Below are 10,000 nucleotides of genomic sequence, written 5' to 3'. Positions count from 1 at the left end.
ATATATATATATATACTTACATATAGATTATACATGAGTTACATATATATGTGTGAGTACATATAAATAAATGTATAGTTACGTTGACTGAAAAGGAGAGACATAGAAATATATATACATATACATATATATACCTATATAAGCACACACACACATACATGTATGTATATGTACAATATATATGTATATATGTATCTGTTTATGCATGTATATATCTATCTATAGATGAGTGTGTGTATATATAGAAACATACATATATATATATAGATATATAGATAGATAAAGAGGGGGAGGGATATATATATATAATTTATGTTGGTATATGTATATATACACACACACACACACACATAAGTGTGCGTATGCAATATTCTTTATAAAATCAGTTTAATCCTAGTATCCGGTCGGGATCGAACCGAGGACCTTGCGCGTGTGAAGCGCACGTGGTAACCACTACACCACGGGAACGGTAGTTAGGAAGGATGCTTCGCTGTTTTATATTCTGATGTAAATAGTGGTTGAAAGCGAGAGAGAGACTGCGAGAATGAAAATGATTACAAATAAATACACACGCAGACCTACAAAAGAAGAGAGAGAATGAGAGAAATGCAATAATTCGGAAATTAGTTCTAACAATGACACTCCGCCATATTGCAGCTCAACGCAACTCAACTCGTCCATACACTCTGTTAAATTACAAGTTGCAGGAAGAGGCTTTGGGACACAAGGGCTGCTTATCTGGACTCGTTCTGGGTCATTCATTTTACGAGAGGTCATTCATCTGGGTTCGAGTCACACTAACACACCTTTCACTCCAAAGTTGTTGTATCTTAAGTTAACCTTACTGTATGTTTTGTGGGTTTGTTTCATTCTGAGATATATCCTTTCGTTGAAGTGTTTATGATAGTATAACATATCCAAATGATAATCACACTATAAGTGTATGTTGATTGAAACCAACTACTGAGATGTGTGAAAGAACACGGATGTAAGTGAACCATATTCATGTTGACAAATGTGGAAAGGTATGAATGAGAACAAACTTCTCTTGTATTATGAAGATATTCTTTCTCATTCATACATTTCCACGGATATAAGTGCACAATGTATCATATTGTTTTCTTTTGCGAGTGGCAGTAAATGGTTTCATCTTCCTCTGTAAAATAAAATATTACATGCTTTTTTGTCTTTCTTTCTTTCGTTTCTCTTAGTGTAAATAGATTAAATCACGGGAGTTAAAGCTTAGTTCCACTTGGCCGGAAATAAACGTCAAGTGGCCTGCTTCACCTAAATGAGGAGCAATTATATTCTTGAAGATATTAATAGCTAAGAATATTAAGAATATTAATAGTTGAGGCCAAGAAAGAAACTGTACAACATCTTGCCATTTGCCTTGCCTTGACAAAGGGCGCTTGGCCTTCAATACACACGTAATGAACGATCATTAAAGTAAAATTCAAGTCAAGATACATTTGAAAAGTTTGTGATTAGTTCTAAGCTGAGGATAATATAAAAGATATCTCATGGAATAAGAATATTATATTTCCTTTTTTTTCTTTTTTTTCTTTTTTTTTGCATAAAGAAAATTTGTAAAATTAGAAATAAGGGAAAAAGAGAGAAAGCTATCGAATACATGCATTAATAATGTAAGGACAGCGCTGCAATGTATATATATAATATAAATATATATATAATATATATATGTATATATATATATATATATACATTCATATATGTATGTATATATACATTCATATATGTATGTATATATGCCTATACATACATACATACATACATAAATATATATACACATGTGTGTATATCTATATATATATATATACATACACATTTATATATGTAAATATATATGGCTATATATATACATATATATATACATATATATACATACACACATATATATACATATATGTATAAACACACACACACTCACACTCACACACACACACACACACACACACACACACACACACACACACACACACACACACACACACTCACTCACACACACTCACACACACACACATATATATATACATAGCAAGGCTTCCTGGCCATTCCCTCTCTGTTCCTCTTCGTTTCTTTCTTCGCCCAGATAAACAGCGCCTTTCATCCGATCCTTCTCGCAGTCCTTGCTTTGTCTCCTTCGTACAATTAAATACGAACTCACTGGCGGGATTTTCCATAAGGGCCGTTGAGTCCATCCCTAATCGAGCCGTTTCTGTTCCGAAATTGTAAATACAATAATGGATAAACGGAATTAAAAAGCAGTAACAAGATAGGGAAATATAATGAATGTACAAGGAACGAGACCACCTTAGCGAGTAGAGTTCTTCATAGGTTATAATTTAATCCTATTATGCTTTGTGTTGTACTGCGGAGTTGCACGAGCATTCCCTTATTCGTATATAATTGCATCGCCATTTGTTTCAGTAAGATACATTAATATCCTTGAAAAAAGTGATAGCTGCTGTCTTCCGCTCGGGATCGAACCGAGGACCTTGCGCGTGTGAAGCGCACGTGGTAACCACTACACCACGGAAACGATGTTATGAAGATAGTTTCTTTGTTCACTTTTATATTGCAATTACCGGCTGGCAAGGGGAGAGAGAGAGAGAGACAGAGAGAGAGAGAGAGAGAGAGAGAGAGAGAGAGAGAGAGAGAGAGAGAGAGAGAGACAGACAGACAGACAGACAAGAGAGAGCATGTGTGAGTGAGATAGAGAGAGAGAGAGAGAGAATAAGAGGGACGGTGATGGGGAAGGAGGCCAACGAGAAAAAAAAGTGGTACAATAACAACACTTTTTCTCTACCCTGTTAAAACAAATGTGAAGACGTATATATATATTGGTATGGGTTATATTTACATATATATGTAATGATATATACAGATATGTATATATATTCTACATATATGTATGAAAGTCTATATAGAGAAATAAAATGAAAGAGAGAAAAAGATTGACACAATTGGAAAAACAGATGAAAGACAAATAGAAATTTAAAAGATAAGAAATCAGGTGTAAAGTTTCGTACAGGATTGAAAAAAGAAACAAAAAATTATTTGTTTTTTATTTGAAATGATTCAAAGATTTAAAGCCACATTGATCACACTGTAGAATAACACAAACTCAAAAAATCATAAAAATGACATTTCCAAAACGTATTTCCACTCGCATGTGTGCATGACATTGTTAGTGAGTTTCCGAAAATAGATTTTAACTTATTTTACTTATATAATCTTATCCGTGATGGTTGTCAATCATCATTAAAAATCCACTACAGTAAAGGTAGATAATATGAGTGTATGTTTTGCTTGATTAAATAATAATAATAATGATAATAATAAATAAATAAATAATAACACAATCGAAATGTAGCATAGGCAGATTTTGCAAAGACGATCAAAAAGAGTTTGCTTTCCAAAATTAGTTTATGTTCGTAATACCAGATCCTGAATGTATAAAAACAAAGGAAATTTCATCTTTTTGTTTTTTCATTATATTGTCAAGTAACTGTTATTCCAAACCACTTTTACTTATATTCTCTGTTTTTTGTTTTAATTATTGTTATTCTCTCAGTCTCTCTCTCTCTCTCGCTTTCAACCACTATTTATATCAGCATATAAAACAGCGAAGCATCCTTCCTAACTACCGTTCCCGTGGTGTAGTGGTTATCACGTGCGCTTCACACGCGTAAGGTCCTCGGTTCGATCCCGAGCGGATACTAAGGGTGGTGTTTTTTTTCATGAATATTACATGCTCTCTCTCTCTCTCTCTCTCTATCTATCTATATCTATATTTATATGTATATGTATATATATGTGTACACACACACACACACACATATATATATACACACATTCATCTCTAGATAGATACATATATGTATAAATATAGATACATATATGAGTACATATACATACATATGTGTGTGTGCGTGTGAATGTTAGTGTGGCTCGAAACCAGATGAATGACCTCTCGTAAAATGAATGACCCTGAACGAGTCCAGATAAGCAGCACGCATACACAGGCACACAGAAGCATATATAAGTAAATATGAAAATATACGTATATTATATATAAACACGCACACACACACACACAAACACACACACACACATATGTATGTATATATATATATATATATATATATATATATATATATATATATATGTTAGTATATACATGTGTATATATTAACATATACATGTAATATGTAGTATATATTCCATTTATATATATATATGAATTATAGAAATATCTACATATATATATGTGTGTGTGTGTGTGTGTGTGTGTGTGTATGTACACACATATATACATATGTATAAATGTATAAGTATGTATATTCATGTATATATATAAATCAATATGCATATGTAAATGAATTGATAAAGAATAAGACAAATATATATATATATATATATATATATATATATATATATACGTATATATAGATATACATATGGATTATACATAATTTACATATATATGTGTGAGTACATAAAGATAGATAAATGGATAGCTAGGTTGACTGAAAAGGAGAGACAGTAATATATATATATATATATATATATATATATATATATATATATATATATATACCTATGTAAGCACACACACACATATGTATGTATATGTACTATATATATGTATATATGTATCTATATTTATGCATGTATGTATCTATCTATAGATGAGTGTGTATATATATATAGATACATACATATATACATGAATATATCTATATATCTATATATATATATGTATATATACATATACACACATATATAGATAGATAGGGAGAGAGAGAGGGAGGGAGGTAGAGAAATATGCTTAATATATATATATAAATAATATATATATATATATATATATATATATATATATATATATATATATATATATATATATATATATATACACACACACACACACGAGAGTTGTGTATATAATATTCTTGAAAAAACACACTCCTCCTAGTATCCGCTCGGGATCGAACCGAGGACCTTGCGCGTGTGAAGCGCACGTGATAACCACTACACCACGGGAACGGTAGTTAGGAAGGATGCTTCGCTGTTTTATATTCTGATATAAATAGTGGTTGAAAGCGAGAGATAGAGAGACTGCGAGAAGGAAAACAATGATTAAAACAAAACAAAAACACAAAAACTGAGAATATGAGTGAAAAAGGATAAAGAACGAAAGAGAGAGTGTATCGACTATTTCAGATTGTGTGTAAATATACACTAAGGGAACGGTAGTAATATGGGGTGTCCCTCTGTAAGGTATTCTGAATGAGATACAGGTTAATAAAAGAGCGAGAGAGATACAGACTGACAAGCGAAGAGAAGTGGACAGATAAAATGAGGAAGTGGAGGATGGAGAGAAAATAAGAGATATACAGAAGAAGAGAGAAAAAAAAATAAAGAGAGATGCAGATGAATATAAAAAGGAAGAGAAAGAAAAAGAGAGACATGGAAAGATGAAGAGAAATAAACACGCAGACATACAAAAGAAGAGAGGATGATAGAAATTCAATAATTCAGAAATTAGTTCTAACAATGACACTCCGCCATATTGCAGCTCAACGCAACTCAACTCGTCCATACACTCTGTTTACTATATAATGAATGAACAAGGAACGAGACCACCTTAGCGAGTAGAGTTCTTCATAGTTTATAATTTAATCCTATTATGCTTTATGTTGTACTGCGGAGTTGCACGAGCATTCCTTTATTCGTATATAATTGCATCGCCATTTGATTCAGTAAGATACATTAATATCCTTGAAAAAAGTGATAGCTGCTGTCTTCCGCTCGGGATCGAACCGAGGACCTTGCGCGTGTGAAGCGCACGTGGTAACCACTACACCACGGAAACGATGTTATGAAATTAGTTTCTTTGTTCAGTATTATGTTGCAATTACCGGTTGGCAAGAGAGAGAGAGAGAGAGAGAGAGAGAGAGAAGAGAGGGCATGTGTGAGTGAGATAGATAGAGAGAGAGGGAGATAATAAGAGGGACGGTGATGGGGGAGGGGGCTAACGAGGAAAAAAAGTGTTTGGTACAAAAATAACACTTTTTTTCTATCCTGTTTAAAACAAATGTGAAGGCGAATATATATGTGTATGGGTTATATTTACATATATATGAAATGATATATACAGATATGTATATATATATTCTACATATATGTATGAAAGTCTATATAGAGAAAGAAAATGAAAGAGAGAAAAAGATTGACACAATTCGAAAAACAGATGGAAGACAAATAAAAATTTAAAAGATAAGAAATCAGGTGTAAAGTTTCGTACAGGATTTAAAAAAAAGACAGAAAACTATTTGTTTTTTATTTGAAATGATTCAAAGATTTAAAGCCACATTGATCACATTGTAAAATAACACAAACTCAGATTTCTTCATCAGAAAATCATAAAAATGACATTTCCAAAACGTATTTCCACTCGCATGTGTGCATGACATTGTTAGTGAGTTTCCGAAAATAGATTTTAACTTATTCTACTTATATAATCTTATCCATGATGGTTGTCAATCATTATTAAAAATCCACTACAGTAAAAGTAGATAATATGAGTGTATGTTTTGCTTGATAAAATAATAATAATAATAATAATAATAATAAATAGATAAATAAATAAATAATGACACAATCGTAATGTAGCATAGGCAGATTTTGCAAAGACGATCAAAAAGAGTTTGCTTTCCAAAATTAGTTTATGTTCGTAATACCAGATCCTGAATGTATAAAAACAAAGGAAATTTCATCTTTTTGTTTTTTTCATTATATTGTCAAGTAACTGTTATTCCAAACCACCTGTGCTAAACCTCGACCCAAGAGAGAAAATCAATCAAAACATCATTTTTTTCAAGGATAATTAATAAACACCGAAAGTCAGCGAGGACCGGAATGAAAATCTTATCTAACCTAACCTAACCTAACCCACCCAACCCAATCATATATATATATATATATATATATATATATATATATATATATATATGCATATAATATATATATATCCATATATACCTATCTATATTTACACAGTAAAGGTGAAATAGTGAATACACTATTTCTTTCGTGCTTTATCCTTTTTCACTCATATTCTCTCTTTGTTTTAATTATTGTTATCATTCTCTCAGTCTCTCTCTCTCGCTTTCAACCACTATTTATATCAGAATATAAAACAGCGAAGCATCCTTCCTAACTACCGTTCCCGTGGTGTAGTGGTTATCACGTGCGCTTCACACGCGCAAGGTCCTCGGTTCGATCCCGAGCGGATACTAGCTCTATTCTCTTTTTTTCAAGAATATTACATGGACTCTCTCTCTCTCTCTCTCTCTCTCTCTCTCTCTCTCTCTCTCTCTCTCTCTCTCTCTCTCTCTCTCTCTCTCTGTAAATATATATATATATATATATATATATATATATATATATATATATATATATATATATATATGCACACACACACACATACATATATATATATTTTAGTATATACATGTGTATATATTAACATATATATGTAATATGTAGTATATATTTCAGTTATATATATATATATTTTTTTTACATAAATATCTACACACATACACACACACACACACACACACACACACACACACACACACACACACACACACACATATATATATATATATATATATATATATATATGTGTGTGTGTGTGTGTGTGTGTGTGTGTGTGTGTGTGTATGTGCGTGTGTCTGTGTGTGTATGTACACACATATATACATATCTATACATGTATATGTATGTATATTCATGTATACATATATAAATCAATATGCATATGTAAACGAATTCATAAACAATAAGACAAATATATATATATACTTATATATAGATTATACATGAGTTACATATATATGTTTGAGTACATATAGATAAATGGATAGTTAGGTTGACTGAAAAGGAGAGACATAGAAATATATATACATATACATATATATACCTATATAAGCACACACACACATACATGTATGTATATGTACAATATATATGTATATATGTATCTGTTTATGCATGTATATATCTATCTATAGATGAGTGTGTGTATATATAGAAACATACATATATATATAGATATATAGATAGATAGAGAGGGGGAGGGATATATATATATATATAATTTATGTAAGTATATATATATATATATACACACACACACACACACATAAGTGTGCGTATGCAATATTCTTTATAAAATCAATTAATCCTAGTATCCGCTCGGGATCGAATCGAGGACCTTGCGCGTGTGAAGCGCACGTGATAACCACTACACCACGGGAACGGTAGTTAGGAAGGATGCTTCGCTGTTTTATATTCTGATGTAAATAGTGGTTGAAAGCGAGAGAGAGACTGCGAGAATGAAAATGATTACAAATAAATAAACACGCAGACCTACAAAAGAAGAGAGAGAATGAGAGAAATGCAATAATTCGGAAATTAGTTCTAACAATTACACTCCGCCATATTGCAGCTCAACGCAACTCAACTCGTCCATACACTCTGTTAAATTACAAGTTGCAGGAAGAGGCTTTAGGACACAAAGGCTGCTTATCTGGACTCGTTCTGGGTCATTCATTTTACGAGAGGTCATTCATCTGGGTTCGAGTCACACTAACACACCTTTCACTCCAAAGTTGTTGTATCTTAACCTTACTGTATGTTTTGTGGGTTTGTTTCATTCTGAGATATATCCTTTCGTTGAAGTGTTTATTATAACATATCCAAATGATAATCACACTATAAGTGTATGTTGATTGAAACCAACCACTCAGATATGGGAAAGAACACGGATATAAGTGAACCGTATTCATGTTGACAAATGTGGAAAGGAATGAAAGAGAACGAATATCTCTTGTATTGTGAAGATATTCGTTCTCATTCATACCTTTCCACGGATATAAGTGCACAATGTATCATACTAATTTGTTTTGCGGCAGTAAATGGTTTCATCTTCCTCTGTAAAATAAAACAAAACTATATTACATGTTGCTTTTTTGTCTTTCTTTCTTTCGTTTCTTTTAGTGTAAATAGATTAATTCACGGGAGTTAAAGCTTAGTTCCACTTGGCCGGAAATAAACGTCAAGTGGCCTGCTTCACCTGCATGAGGAGCAATTATATTCTTGAAGATATTAATAGCTAAGAATATTAAGAATATTAATAGTCAAGGCCAAGAAAGAAGCTTTACAACATCTTGCCATTTGCCTTGCCTTGACAAAGGGCGCTTGGCCTTCAATACACACGTAATGAACGATCATTAAAGTAAAATTCAAGTCAAGATACATTTGAAAAGTATGTGATTAGTTCTAAGCTGAGGATGATATAACGATATCTCATGGAATAAGAATATTACATTTCATTCTTTTTTTAACATAAAGAAAATGTGTAAAAATGGAAATAAGGGGAAAAAAGAGAAAGCTTTCGAATACATGCATTGATAATGTAAGGACAGCGCTGCAAAGCCTTGATGAACTTTAAATTTTCGACTAACTTTTTCTCTTCACTGGGACAGATTTCATTGGCCATTAGGGCACACACACGTGTGTGTGTGTGTGTGTCTGTATATGTATGTATATATATATATCTATATATATATACATACATATATGTGTATGTATGTATATATATAGACATATGAGTCCATCCCTAATCGAGCCGTTTCTGTTCCGAAATTGTAAATACAATAATGGATAAACGGAATTAAAAAGCAGTAACAAGATAGGGAAATATATTGAATGTACAAGGAACGAGACCACATTAGCGAGTAGAGTTCTTCATAGGTTATGATTTAATCCTAATATGCTTTGTGTTGTACTGCGGAGTTGCACGAACATTCCTTTATTCGTATATTATTGCATCATCATTTGATACAGTAAGATACATTAATATCCTTGAAAAAATAATGATTGCTGTCATACGCTCGGGATC

The 10,000-nt window shown here is 32.0% G+C and overlaps 5 non-coding genes across 5 annotated transcripts; 2 read left to right on the top strand and 3 right to left on the bottom strand.

Moving 5' to 3' along the window:
* Positions 1 to 2,489: 2,489 nt before the first annotated feature.
* On the bottom strand, positions 2,490 to 2,563 carry TRNAV-CAC (transfer RNA valine (anticodon CAC)). Its single transcript has one exon. It is a non-coding gene; the product is annotated as a tRNA-Val (tRNA).
* A 1,109-nt stretch (positions 2,564 to 3,672) lies between these two features.
* TRNAV-CAC (transfer RNA valine (anticodon CAC)) lies at positions 3,673 to 3,745 on the top strand. The gene has a single exon. It is a non-coding gene; the product is annotated as a tRNA-Val (tRNA).
* Positions 3,746 to 5,000: 1,255 nt separating this feature from the next.
* Positions 5,001 to 5,073, bottom strand: TRNAV-CAC (transfer RNA valine (anticodon CAC)). The gene has a single exon. It is a non-coding gene; the product is annotated as a tRNA-Val (tRNA).
* A 755-nt stretch (positions 5,074 to 5,828) lies between these two features.
* Positions 5,829 to 5,902, bottom strand: TRNAV-CAC (transfer RNA valine (anticodon CAC)). The gene has a single exon. It is a non-coding gene; the product is annotated as a tRNA-Val (tRNA).
* Positions 5,903 to 7,254: 1,352 nt separating this feature from the next.
* Positions 7,255 to 7,327, top strand: TRNAV-CAC (transfer RNA valine (anticodon CAC)). The gene has a single exon. It is a non-coding gene; the product is annotated as a tRNA-Val (tRNA).
* The last annotated feature ends 2,673 nt before the right edge of the window (positions 7,328 to 10,000 follow it).

The sequence above is a fragment of the Penaeus vannamei genome, chromosome 2, assembly GCF_042767895.1.
Source record: "Penaeus vannamei isolate JL-2024 chromosome 2, ASM4276789v1, whole genome shotgun sequence".
Lineage (NCBI taxonomy): Eukaryota > Metazoa > Arthropoda > Malacostraca > Decapoda > Penaeidae > Penaeus > Penaeus vannamei.
Note: the sequence above shows the minus strand (reverse complement) of the source record. Positions and strands in the feature narration are given on the sequence as shown.